Below are 14,117 nucleotides of genomic sequence, written 5' to 3'. Positions count from 1 at the left end.
GCCAGATGAGAACTGCCCCCCCCACCCAAGTAAAGTTTCTCCAAAGGTTTATTTTCCATTTCTGTCACCAATTAAGTTTTGGTTCCATCCCACTGCCACCTTTGGCTTGGTTAGTTGGGGATGCTTGACTTATTGCACCGACACTATGGGAAGAGAGTTGAACTGGATGATGACAACACTGAATAATCAGTGAACTGACTTTAGCTTAAAAAAAAAAAAAAATTATTGTTATTGCATTATCTACAATCTATTTTCCTGTTTAATTATGCTGCTTTGACAATGTGTATTGTGTAAAGTGCTATATAATTAAAGGTGAATTGACTTGAGTGTTAAGAACTGTGCTTATCAAACAGGATGATATCATGTAAACCTAAACCAGTGGCTGTGTGGAGTACAAAGCTTTAAAGTGAAGTTAACATCAGTCATGTAATTCATATCTTAGGTTTACAATTTACTCAATATTTTAAAATTAAAAAATTGACATTTACTCTTTCCCCATCAGCAGTTTTATTTTGATATTTAAACATATCTAGTGTGTGTGTGTGTGTGTATATATATGACAGTGTCTCTGCTTTTAAATTGAAAAAAAAAAATTTAAGGCGCAGTTCATGTCACATCTTCTGCAAGGATTTGTAATGAAAGAGAACTCTGCACTCACCAAATACTCCATCACCTTCATCTTCATTCAGGTAGATGCATAGCCCCTTGAGAATGCACTGTTGCTTGGTCTCCATGGTGGCATTGTAAGAAAACAGACAAAACATTTTTTTTTTAAGTTTCTGATATTCATACATTTGACATAACACCCTCCAATACACATATCTGAGCTATTATGCATTACAGAACACTATATCAATAGCTTGCATTAAAAAGCAATATATATATATATATATATATATATATATATATATATATATATATAATACAACCTGAGACATTGGCACCATCGCATCTTGAATCTTTTTTCTAAACTTCACCCTTTTTAGTAAACACTTTTAGCAGATCATCAGAGAACCGATGCAGTTTGGACAGGAATTTTGGACTGTAAAGGAAGGGTTGTGATCCGATGAAATTCAGCATTTATCTGAAGACATAAGTTACAGAGGTCTTGATTATGGGCAATTCAGCAAAGAAAAAAAAAGTTTAAAATGCATCGTCGGTATGTACAATCGTGGCCAAAAGTTTTGAGAATTACATAAATATTGGAAATTGGAAAAGTTGCTGCTTAAGTTTTTATAATAGCAATTTGCATATACTCCAGAATGTTATGAAGAGTGATCAGATGAATTGCATAGTCCTTCTTTGCCATGAAAATTAACTAAATCCCAAAAAAAACCTTTCCACTGCATTTCATTGCTGTCATTAAAGGACCTGCTGAGATCATTTCAGTAATCGTCTTGTTAACTCAGGTGAGAATGTTGACGAGCACAAGGCTGGAGATCATTATGTCAGGCTGATTGGGTTAGAATGGCAGACTTGACATGTTAAAAGGAGGGTGATGCTTGAAATCATTGTTCTTCCATTGTTAACCATGGTGACCTGCAAAGAAACGCGTGAAGCCATCATTGCGTTGCATAAAAATGGCTTCACAGGCAAGGATGGTGTGGCTACTAAGATTGCACCTAAATCAACAATTTATAGGATCATCAAGAACTTCAAGGAAAGAAGTTCAATTCTTGTAAAGAAGGCTTCAGGGCGTCCAAGAAAGTCCAGCAAGCGCCAGGATCGTCTCCTAAAGAGGATTCAGCTACGGGATCGGAGTGCCACCAGTGCAGAGCTAGCTCAGGAATGGCAGCAGGCAGGTGTGAGCGCATCTGCACGCACAGTGAGGCCAAGACTTTTGGAAGATGGCCTGGTGTCAAGAAGGGCAGCAAAGAAGCCACTTCTCTCTAAAAAAAACATCAGGGACTGATTGATCTTCTGCAGAAAGTATAGTGAATGGACTGCTGAGGACTGGGGCAAAGTCATATTCTCCGATGAAGCCCCATTCCGATTGTTTGGGGCATCTGCAAAAAGGCTTGTCCGGAGAAGAAAAGGTGAGCGCTACCATCAGTCCTGTGTCATGCCAACAGTAAAGCATCCTGACACCATTCATGTGTGGGGTTGCTTCTCATCCAAGGGAGTTGGCTCACTCACAATTCTGCCCAAAAACACAGCCATGAATAAAGAATGGTACCAAAACACCCTCCAACAGCAACTTCTTCCAACAATCCAACAACAGTTTGGTGAAGAACAATGCATTTTCCAGCATGATGGAGCACCGTGCCATGAGGCAAAAGTGATAACTAAGTGGCTCGGGGACCAGAATGTTGAAATTTTGGGTCCATGGCCTGGAAACTCCCCAGATCTTAATCCCATTGAGAACTTCTGGTCAATCCTCAAGAGGCGGGTGGACAAACAAAAACCCACTGATTCTGACAAACTCCAAGAAGTGATTATGAAAGAATGGGTTGCTATCAGTCAGGATTTGGCCCAGAAGTTGATTGAGAGCACCCAGTCGAATTGCAGAGGTCCTGAAAAAGAAGGGCCAACACTGCAAATACTGACTCTTGCATAAATGTCATGTAATTGTCAATATTCAATTCAATTAAATTCAAGTTTATTTGTATAGCGCTTTTAACAATACAAATCATTACAAAGCAACTTTACAGAAAATTATGTTTCTACAATATTTAGTAGTAGCTAGTAGTTTGTGCACGTTTGACAGGATTTTAGAAAAATAAAAATAATAATAATAATACAAGACGTAGTCAGCTAGATGATGAACTATCAATATTATTAATTAATAGTAATTATAGGATGCAGTCACACATGTAGCAATAATTGTTAGTTCTGTTTGTTGATTCAAGGTTAGGATCATCTGGGGTCCTCTGAGGGTCAGCATCATCTCTTCTCAGGTGTTCTGGATCCAGACTGGAGCTTGTGTAAATCCTAGTTACCACGGGATGTAAATCCCGTGGCAAAACATAGAAACAAAATAGAGACATCATTAGCATAGCTGCTGATCCAACAAAGTAAAATTAGTTTAACCCAAGCTAAAGAATAAAAATGCAGATGCAACTACACTCACAATTTAAGAGATACATTATTCGAATGCTTGGCGAAAGAGATGCGTTTTTAATCTAGATTTAAACAGAGAGAGTGTAAATAAAAGCAATAAAAGCCTTTGAAATGTAAAAAGTGCTTGTAATTATATTTCAGTACATCACAGAAACAACTGAAACAAAGATCTAAAAGCAGTTTAGCAGCAAACTTTTTGAAAACTAATATTTATGTAATTCTCAAAACTTTTGGCCACGACTGTATACTTTGTTTTGTGAGATTATTCTGGAAGTATTATTCGTTATTTTTGACAATAATTGTAAGTTTGTAGAGTGTAATCTGCCGATGGTTTGAACTCACGTTGGCTATGCATATGCTAGCTCTAACGTGTTCATTTGTTACGAGCTGCACGGTAAAGGTGCTATAATGACCAGAATGTAGTTCACATGTATTTCTTTATTAGTGTTAAAATGATTACAAACACAAATGCAACTGTAATTGTGCAAATTAGGCTTTATTCATGTGTTATTTGTCATTGCTCTTTTGTGTGTTGCAGTTTCACTATTTTCCTTGACTCCAATAAACCTGTGGAACTAAGAATTAATCTTCAGAGTCTTGGTGTGGGGAAAAAGTTTAGCTGGCCGTCAGGACATTAAGTTAACATAACGAGGATGGCACAGTGAAACGACAGCTGTCAAGCAAGCGAGATAAAGCAGAGCAGGTTGGAAGCTAGCCGACATGTCATCGTCACACGCATCCAGTGGACGATCAACGGACCATACTCTACAGTCAAGTTCTACTGGAGCAGCGCGCGCCACCGAGCTACAGGCTAGAGAGGAGAGTCTGCATGAAAATACAGCAACACAGGAGAACCCATACAGTGCATCGTTAAGGACATGCTCGCAAGTATGTTGTTCAGTGAGATCCAGTTCATTGTCTGCGGGGTCTGCAGCAGTCAGAGCAAGAGTGAGAGCTGAAGCAGCAAAAGCCCGCCTATGCTATGCTGAAGAGGAAGCTAATCTGAGGCTACAACAAGCTAAGTTGGAAGTGTCTATAGAAATGCTAAAACATAAACAGAGGCTGCAGCAGCACTTGAAGCTGCTGCTGATGTAAAGAGCGAGAAACATAGTTGTGACCTGAACAAAGACTCTGTTCCTTTAGAAGCCTCACAACGCACAAGGCAGTATGTGCTTGATCAACTAAAAGAAAGGGATTCAGAACTTAAGTCATGTGATAATGGTGACACACAAGCAAAGACAGCACCGGTCCTTAACCACAACATGTCACCTCCACCACTAAAGCCTGAAGCCTGTCCCTTCTATCCACATCAGAACAATACTGCTACACATAGTCTCATCTCACAGCAGCCTTACATCAGCATGTACGAGGACAGCCACAAGCCATTCAACAGGATGCCTGCAGACGTTAGTCTACCTCACATCAAGTCCAGCGGTGAGCATGCTTCTCTAGTACACCACTTCAGAACACAAAATCACCACACCCAGCCTCCTCCCGCACACCATGTCATTCCGCCAGACTACAATGATGGCAGCTCACACATAAATGAGGGCGGCTCACACATAAACGACTTTGTCAGGTATCTAGCCCGTCGTGAGCTTGTAGCTACAGGCTTGCTTCAATTCAATGACAAACTTCAAAACTACAGAGCATGGAAGCGTTTCTTTTTGACTGCCATCAGAGGCCTTATCCTGGAACCGAGTGAGGAGATGGATCTTCTGCTAAAGTGGCTCGGGAAGGAGTCAGCAGAGCATATTGAGCAGATAAGAGCAATACACATCAATAGGCCAGAAGCAGGACTGGCCATGGCTTGGGAAAGGCTCGAGCAAACATATGGCTCAGCTGAAGCAATAGAAAATGCTCTGTTCAAACGCATTGACAGCTTTCCGAAAATAGTAAACCGAGATGGATCTAACCTGACAAAGCTGGGTGATCTGCTAATGGAACTGCAGGCCACTAAGACTGAAGGAGACTTACCAGGACTGGCTTTCCTGGACACGTCGAGAGGCATCAACCCAATTGTACAGAAACTCCCGCCTCGTCTCCAGGACAAGTGGATGATAGCTGGTGCAGCCTACAAGCGTCAAAACCATGTGAGCTATCCTCCCTTTGGCTTCTTTGTTGATTTTGTCAGCGAGCAGGCTCGCATCGCAAATGACCCAAGCTTCAGCCTCATCGGCAACACAGACATGGTCCCCATGACAGAGAAGACAGCGTGGAAGCCCAACAGACAGCGGGAAGTCTCCGTCCACAAGACAGAGGTGTCACCCAGAGCCACATCTGACACGGGTGAGCCTCCAACAAAATCCGACGAAGGCGACAAACTGTGTCTGTTGCATAAAAAGCCACACCCTCTCTGTAAGTGCCGGGCATTTAGAGAGAAGCCCATTGATGAGCGCAAAACACTCCTCAAAGAAAACAAATGTCTTTCTTCCTCGTCTCACTAAGCAAAGAACTGCAACGTCAATGTCCAGTGTTTTGAATGTAAGAGCGACAGGCACAACACAGCGCTTCACCCTGGAGCTGCACCCTGGCAGCAGAGGGCTGGTCCTACTGCTGAGCACGGCGGGGAGGAGGATGAAGCTTCACCGCAGTCTCAGGTCACCAACAAATGCACGAAAGTCTGCGGAGGGGAACTCACAGACCGCTCCTGCTCGAAAATATGCCTCGTCAAAGTGTTTCCAGCTGGTCACAGAGAAAAAGCTGTGAAACTGTATGCGATCATGGACGAGCAGAGCAACAGGTCACTGGTTCGCTCACAGTTCTTCGACATGTTCAACGACCAAAGTCCAAGTGCTCCTTACACACTGAGAACATGTGCCGGAGTGAAATCATCTGCAGGCAGAAGGACCAGTGGCTATGAAGTGGAGTCTTTGGATGGAACTGTTCGCGTCTCGTTGCCAAGCCTCATTGAATGTTACGATATACCGAACAACAGAGAGGAGATTCCAACCCCTGAAGTAGCTCTTCATCATGCTCATCTAAGGTCAGTGGCACACTTCATCACAGACATTGACCCACAAGCCCCCATTATGCTTCTCTTAGGACGAGACCTGGCTTACGCTCAGAAGTTAGACCTGGGGTGGGTCATTGTTGGAAATGTGTGCCTAGGTAATGTTCACAGGCCACTGACAATTAGCACGTTCCATACAAACACCACAGAGCTGCAACGGCCCACTCTCTTTGATGCGTGCTCATGTCTCTCAAGCGTAACTTTGAGAAAAAGCCTGAGATGAGAGACCACTTTCTCGCCTTCATGGGCAACATGTTTCAGAACGGTCATGCAGAGTTAGCCCCCCCTCTCAGTTCAGATGAAGAAAGGTGGTACTTGCCAACGTTCGGGGTGTATCATCCGAAAAAACATAAGAAAATCCGTGTGGTATTCGATTCCAGTGCCCAATACAACGGCGTATCACTCAACAACGTGCTGTTAACGGGTCCTGACCTGAATAACACACTACTGGGAGTGCTGATTCGGTTCAGAAGAGAGGCCATCGCCGTCACAGCCGTCATAGAACAGATGTTCTATTGCTTCCGGGTAAGAGAGAAAGACCATGACTTCTTACGCTTTCTCTGGTTCCAGGACAATGACCTCTCCAAAGCCATCGTGGATTACCGGATGAACGTCCACGTCTTCGGCAATAGCCCTTCACCTGCAGTGGCTATTCACGGTCTACACAAGTCTGTTCAAGGCAACGAGTTCCACGTCGACCCAGATGTGCAGCACTTCGTGTTGCATGACTTCTATGTTGATGATGGGTTGAAGTCCCTGCCCACAGTTCAAGCTGTTATCAGCCTGTTAAAAAGGACACAGGATGTGCTCTCCAAGTCGAATCTGAGACTTCACAAGATTGCAGCGAACAACAAAGAGGTCATGGACGCCTTCCCATCCAGTGACCATGCGAGTGACCTCAAAGACCTTGACCTCGACACAGACGCGCTGCCGTTGCAGCACAGCCTCGGGCTTGACTGGAATCTCAAGACAGACTGTTTCTTTTTTGATGTCTCCAGTGAGACCAAGCCCTACACCCGGCGGGGTGTCTTATCCATGATCAATAGCCTCTACGACCCACTTGAATTCGTTGCGCCGGTCACAATCCAAGGCAAGGCTATCCTGCAAGAAGCTCACGGTGGAGAACGGTGACTGGGATGTGCCCTTACTTCCAGCCATGGAAGATGCCTGGACGTCATGGAGAGCCGGTCTGTCTGAGCTCGCTGAGCTTTCCATCCCAAGGCGCTACACGGAAACCTCACCGTCAGCAGCGGTAAGAAGAGAACTGTGTGTGTTCTGTGATGCATCAGTCAAAGCTATCGGTGCTGTGTGCTACCCGAAAGTGACAGACAGTAATGGCAACAACCAGATTGGATTTGTAATAGGCAAAGACAAGATGGCCCCCTGCCCTGAACACACAGTTTCAAGACTTGAACTCTGCGCAGCAGTGCTTGCTGTTGAGTTAGCAGACCTGGTCTCAGCAGAACTAGACCTGCTGCTTGATGCGGTAACCTACTACTCAGACAGTAAAGTAGTCTTGTGCTATATTTGCAATGAGACCAGGCGCTTTTATGTCTATGTCAGCAACCGGGTGTTACGCATCCGAAGATCCTGCCGACCAGACCAGTGGCGCTACGTGCCAATAGACCTGAACCCTGCAGATCACGCAGCGCGTTCCGTCCCTTCTGGCCAACTGAAACACACCAACTGGCTGAATGGGCCCAAATTTCTCTCTAAGCCGGAGCCCAGCATTTCTGCTTGCACTTATGACCTTGTTGACCCAAGCACAGACCCAGACATCCGCCCTCTGGTGTCCGTCTTAACCACTACAGCCCGAAACAAGCAACTGGATTCACAACGCTTTGCTAAGTTCTCTACCTGGAAGTCATTAACTCGTGCAGTCACTTGCCTCGTTCACATAGCCTGTCATTTCAAGACAGCTCACAGAGAGAACAGAGCATGCAAGGGCTGGTATTACTGCAAAGCTGAATTCACAGTCGAGGAATCAGATAAAGCGTCAACTGTGATCATCCAAGCAGTTCAACTGGAAGTCTACAGCCAAGAGATAAAATGCATTCTAAAACAGGAAAGGATGCCAAAAACAAGCCCTCTCAGAAATCTGGACTCGTTCATTGACGCACACGGTCTTCTCAGAGTTGGAGGCCATCCTCATCATTCAACTCTCAATCAGAGTGAAAAGACTCCCCTGATTATTCCTGGCCAGCATCACATCGCCACTTTGCTCATCAGACACCACCACGAGCAAATTCATCATCAAGGCCGTCACTTTACTGAGGGGGCTGTCCGTTCAGCTGGCTTTTGGATAGTCTGAGGGAAGAAAAGAGTAAGCAGCAGCATCCACCAATGCATAACATGCAGAAGGCTTAGAGCTCCACTCAGCATCCAGAAAATGGCTAACCTGCCAGCCGATCGTCTCTCAACAGATCATCCGTTCTCCAGCGTGGGTCTTGATGTGTTCGGCCCATGGAACGTCTCCTCACGCAAGACCAGACAAGCTCACCCACGAAGTGCTGGTGACTTTAATGGCAGAAGTTGCAGCGATCATCAACGCCAGGCCACTTGTTCCAGTGACTATGGACCCTGATGACTTGTTCATACTTACACCAGCTACTCTTCTCACACAAAAGACGAACATTGTGCCTGCTCCTGCTGGTGAGTTTGGAGTTGCAGACTTCTACAAGTCCCAGTGGCGGCAGGTTCAGCCCCTGTCCAACACCTTCTGGGACCACTGGAGGAAACAATTACTCCCAACACTGCAGGCCCGCAAAAAATGGCAATCCACTCAGCCAAACATTCAGTCTGGAAGCGTTGTTCTCCTTAAGAACAGTCAAGCACCTAGGAATGAATGGACTGAATGGACTCTTGGACTGATTACACAGGCCTTCCCTAGTAAAGATGGGAAAGTGCGCCAGGTTGAGATGAAGATCATCAAACCAGGCGGGACTAGCCTCTTTCTCAGGCCAGTCAATAAAATAGTTCTCCTTCTACCTCCAGAGGCACAGTAAATGGACTGTGCATGGACTGTGGGGTGACGTGTGTCCACGTCAGACGGGGAGTGTTTTGTTATGAGTAAGATAACTTAAATAAGCATTAAGTTTAAAGTTACATTAACATGCTTTACTTTTAGTCAGCATTTCAGAGTTCTAATGTGTTCCAGGAATATGCATTTCATATGTGTTTGTATTTAGGTCATGGTCACTTTAAGATCGCGCTGTGCTAAATGTCCTATTACGCGATCCGTAGTTGGGAATAAAATACTCACGCACTTCATGCGCGTTTCAGCGGTTTGCTCGAGTTTATTTTCATGGCGCTTCAATCGCATCTGTCTACTTCTCATGTCTGACGTAGCATCGTCGGTATGTATACTTTGTTTTGTGAGATTATTCTAGAAGTATTATTCGTTATTTTTGACAATAATTGTAAGTTTGTAGAGTGCAATCTGCCGATGGTTTGAACTCACGTCGGCTATGCATATGCTAGCTCTCACGTGTTCATTTGTTACGAGCTGCACGGTAAAGGTGCTATAATGACCAGAATGTAGTTTCTGTATTTCTTTATTAGTGTTAAAATGAGTACAAACAAAAATGCAACTGTAATTGTGCAAATTAGGCTTTATTCATGTGTTATTTGTCATTGCTCTTTTGTGTGTTGCAGTTTCACTATTTTCCTTAACTCCAATAAACCTGTGGAACTAAGAATTAATCTTCAGAGTCTTGGTGTGGGGAAAAAGTTTAGCTGGCCGTCAGGATATTAAGTTAACATATCGAGGATGGCACAGTCAGTGTGCCAATTTATTTATGAAAGAAATCATTATTGTCGATTATTCCCCTTGATATATTAATCGAAAGTAACAGAATAACATTAACTTACATATACAAGCGCTTGGAGAAACGTAACATTATTAGCTGCCTACACAGACATAATGTCGGTCCATGACCATAATCTAGCAAAAGAAATGCAAAAACTCCACTTACAATTACTGAAGCAGCGAAATGTAGTACTTACGTCGCTAAAACACTATTTGTTGTTTAAGACGAGAAACTTCGTGATCGCGGTGAATTCAGTCACAAGCACGTGATCTCAACAAGCGTGATTAATCTAAAGCCTTGGATTGGCTACTGTGCGCTATGATTGGCATTTCAATCGTTTTAACAATGACGAGCGATAAATTAAATATAGATGAGGAAGACCTAAAATATACATTTGAAACTTTTTTTGTCACCCTAACAGCTGAATGCAGAGTAAGAATTTAAAATTTCTAATTATCGGGTGTGTCTTATGGCCCTGGTTCTCTTACGAGAGTTTTCTCGTACTGCGTCTTAGCTAAGACGCTGCGGGAAAAGTCTCTTTTCACGATACACTGAAGCAAAAAATTATCCTTAATTTTGTAATATTGTAAAACGCATTTGCAGCAGCATACAGCCATAGGCGAGACGGCTCGCTCACTCATTGGCTGCTCTGCGACAACTGCATAAGCCTATCGAGCGCAGGCTGATGCAACATCAGACCAATGAGGGCGCTTGCCACTTCCCGCCGAAATGGGTGTGGCCTAGCCCTATAAAGGGAGCTCGAAAAGGCTGACTCACTTGATTTTTCATCTCTTCAGCGAAGCTCACGCATCGTTGGATCACGAGAAGAAGCAACGCGTCGTCTGATAGCATCTCAGCGGGACGAGCCATTCCTGAAGCTGCTGGCCAACGCCGCCTTCCACTGCCGTTCCTGCTGCGCTCTCCGGCGCCCATATCCTTTTCAATTCTATTATATCCAACTGTTCTTATGCGTGTGTGTGTGTTTGCCCTGCGACACACACTCATAAAAGAGCTTGCGTCTTTTTAAAGATGCCTTCTTGCGGCTCGTGCAGAGCCCCACTCAGCGAGGGAGACCGTCACCTCATCTGTGTCTCCTGCCTGGGTGAAGATCATGCAGCGCTCGCGCTCACTGATGACTGCTGCGCCCTCACTGCGAGCTGATGCCAATGGTGACTCTGAGGACTCGCATGGCAGTTTTTCTCAGAGCCTGCATTCCCCTCCACTCTGCCGCGCCGTGAAAAGCGCCGCTCTCAGCGAATTCCGGAACCTTCTCCAGCCCGACCGAGCTCGCCAGTTCGCCCTGCTTCACCGGCTTCCCCTGCATCGCTTCCCGATGGTCAGCGCCCGCTGTCTGCCGCCGCTCCTTTCGAGGAAGTTGACCTCAGAGCCGCGTCGGGGGAAGAGGACAAGTGCTCTCTGCTAGCTTCGGGCAGCGAAGGCTGGGCGAACTCCGAGGATCTCGCGCTTTCTGCTCAGAAGCCCAACAGACGAGCTAACATCGAGAAGGAGCTGATGCGAGTGCTCACGCTGGCCGCGACGAGCCTCGGCCTCGAGTGGTCTGCACCAGCGCTCCCCTCTCGTTCCCGGCTGGATGGTAGCTATCTTCCGGGTGAGCGTTCTTCTCCGAATTCAAAGCCCGCTCCATTTCTTCCTGAGCTTCACAAAGAGGTGACAAAGGCTTGGAACGCTCCTTATTCAGCACGAGCTCGTTTGTCTGTCTCACCAGCATTCTCCACACTGGACGATGCTAAAAACAGAGGCTACCAGTCACTTCCGCCGGTGGAACAGAAGATAGCGACGCACCTTTGCCCGCCCTCTGCTGGACGGCGGACGAAAGCGGTGTTGCCATCTAAAGCCTGCCGCATGACGTCATCTCTGCTCGCGCGGATCTTCTCTGCTGCTGGCAGGCTGCGTCTGCATTACACACCATGGCCGCTGCACAGGCTATGGGGCGAGTAATGGCTTCCGCTACTGTGGCTGAGAGACATCTCTGGCTGACGTTTTCAGACATGGCAGCGTCTGAACGCACCGCGTTCCTCGACGCCCCGCTGACTTCCACTGGCCTCTTCGGATCTTCTGTCAACAAGTTCATTGAGAGATTCGTCGAAGCTCTCAGACACACCCCTCGCCTCCTGCTGCGTCATCACAACAGCGACAGCAACGCAGCTCGAGATCCCGCTCTCGCTCTACCGGCCGTCGCCCCACGCCGCGGGGACCACGGCAGAGGATTGCGGTAAGACCGGAAGCCCCGAAGTCATCCTAGCACTCCTAGGAAAGTGCCGGTGTACGAGTCCCGCTGTGGCCGAACTCTCACCCAAGCGCGCCGCTGTTTCAGTTCCAGGAATTGTGACTGTCTCAGTGTCTTCTGCAACGCGCAAGCCTGTACAGTTGGCTGCTTGCCTGCACACGAAAGCCGTTTTCACAGCTACCCAGATATTTCCCAAAAAGAGTGTAATTTCTGGTGTCCCGGCCACGGCCGATGGTGCTATAAATGTAGTGACGATGCCCACTGCTCAGTGCTCATCTCCACATATAAGCACAGTCCTTCACACAGGGCTCGCGCCCATAAAAACGACTCAGGTCGATTGCGCGCACTACATAGTAAACGTGCCCACTCTTCAGTGCCCACAAACACTATGTCACACACGTCATCTGGTTTCTGTAAAAACGAAACCCGTGCACGTTCGTTCTGCCCAGGCAGACAACGCGTCAAAAGCAGTAAATGTGCACGCTTACAGCCCACAATTACTCACAGACAGCACGAGTCCCACGGGACACGCTCAACCCTTCCTCACTCGGTTAAGCACCGTGGCGGGGTCGAGGACGAGCGATCTGCCCGCTGCCCGATCAGCGTGCTCCCGCCTCAAATGTCACAGGCATAACACCCATGTTACAGCACATCGAAGCACTGCCGTTGCCCAGCCAACAGAGCGCGCTTCGCATCCAACCCTTAGCCATTCATGCAGACGCATGGTCAGCGCTTCCAGGGGTTTCGGATTGGGTGCTAGACATTATAAAGAGAGGCTACTCGCTACAGTTTTTTCGACGCCCTCCGCGCTTTTTAGCGTGCGTCGAAACTACGGTCAAAACAGAAGTAGCACACCTACTTCGAGCCGAAATATTAAAACTGTTGAGCAAAGGGGCTGTGGAGCCTGTATCTCAAGCTCAAGCGAAGGGGGGCTGTACAGCAGATACTTTCTAGTGCCCAAGAAAGACGGGGGTTTCAGGCCCATACTGGATCTAAGACAGCTGAACAAAGCATTGGCGAAATGCAGTTTCGAAATGCTTACAACCAGGAAACTCCTCACGCATATTCGCCGAGGAGACTGGCTCATGTCGATAGATCTGAAGGACGCGTATTTTCAAATACAGATAGCGTCACGTCACAGGCGATACTTGAGATTCGCCTTCGAGGGCCAGACATACCAGTATACAGTCCTGCCGTTTCGCTTGTCCCTGGCTCCTCGTACATTTACGAGGTGCATGGACGCAGCGCTCGCTCCTCTCAGACTCAGAGGCATGCGAGTGCTGAACTATTTGGACGGCTGGCTGATTCTGGCTCAATCACGATCAGAGCTCGTGGAGCACAGGGCCATTTTACTCGATCACCTCGAGAAACTCGGTCTCAGTGTCAACTAGATGAAGAGTTCGCTGAACCCCAGTCAAACGAAACTGTTTTTGGGTATAGCTCTGGACTCACAGTCCATGACGGCGCGGCTGTCGCCACAGCGCGCGTTGGGCATTCAGCGCGCAGCGAGCTCTCTCCGCTGCGGCGCGACCTTCTCGCTCAGAGCATTTCAGAAGATGCTAGGTCTCATGGCCTCAGCATCACCAGTTCTTCAGTTGGGCCTGCTCCGCATGCGCCCCTTGCAGTTCTGACTGAAATTGCAAGTACTGCGCAGAGCGTGGATATCCGGTCAGTTGCGTCTCAAGGTCAATCAGAGCTGTGTTACAGCCTTGAAACCCTGGACAGCAAATGACTGGTACCAGTCAGGTGTAAGCCTGGGGACTTCCTTGAAAGTGGTGTCGACGGACGCCTCCACTTCGGGATGGGGAGCGCTGCTCGAGGGCAAACTGTTCTTTGGCCTGTGGTCAGAACGGGAAAAGCTCCAACATATCAACTGTCTGGAAATGCTGGCAGTGGAGAACGCGCTGACGCGCTTTTGTCCCCGTATCAAGGGCCACCACGTTTTAGTCCGTTCGGACAACATGTCTGTGGTGTCCTACATAACTCG

At 46.9% G+C, this 14,117-nt stretch overlaps 1 long non-coding RNA gene across 2 annotated transcripts; it reads right to left on the bottom strand.

The window, feature by feature from the left end:
- Positions 1–649: 649 nt before the first annotated feature.
- On the bottom strand, positions 650–10,280 carry LOC132121223 (uncharacterized). 2 transcript variants are annotated; one of them, XR_009426253.1, is made up of 3 exons: positions 10,048–10,280; positions 930–1,084; positions 650–728 (listed from the first exon to the last, which is right to left on the bottom strand). It is a non-coding gene; the product is annotated as an uncharacterized LOC132121223 (long non-coding RNA). The 2 variants fall into 2 exon arrangements; XR_009426252.1 differs by having other exon boundaries at positions 10,079–10,280.
- Positions 10,281–14,117: the final 3,837 nt, after the last annotated feature.

Source organism: Carassius carassius, chromosome 39, assembly GCF_963082965.1.
Source record: "Carassius carassius chromosome 39, fCarCar2.1, whole genome shotgun sequence".
NCBI classification, from domain to species: domain Eukaryota; kingdom Metazoa; phylum Chordata; class Actinopteri; order Cypriniformes; family Cyprinidae; genus Carassius; species Carassius carassius.
Note: the sequence above shows the minus strand (reverse complement) of the source record. Positions and strands in the feature narration are given on the sequence as shown.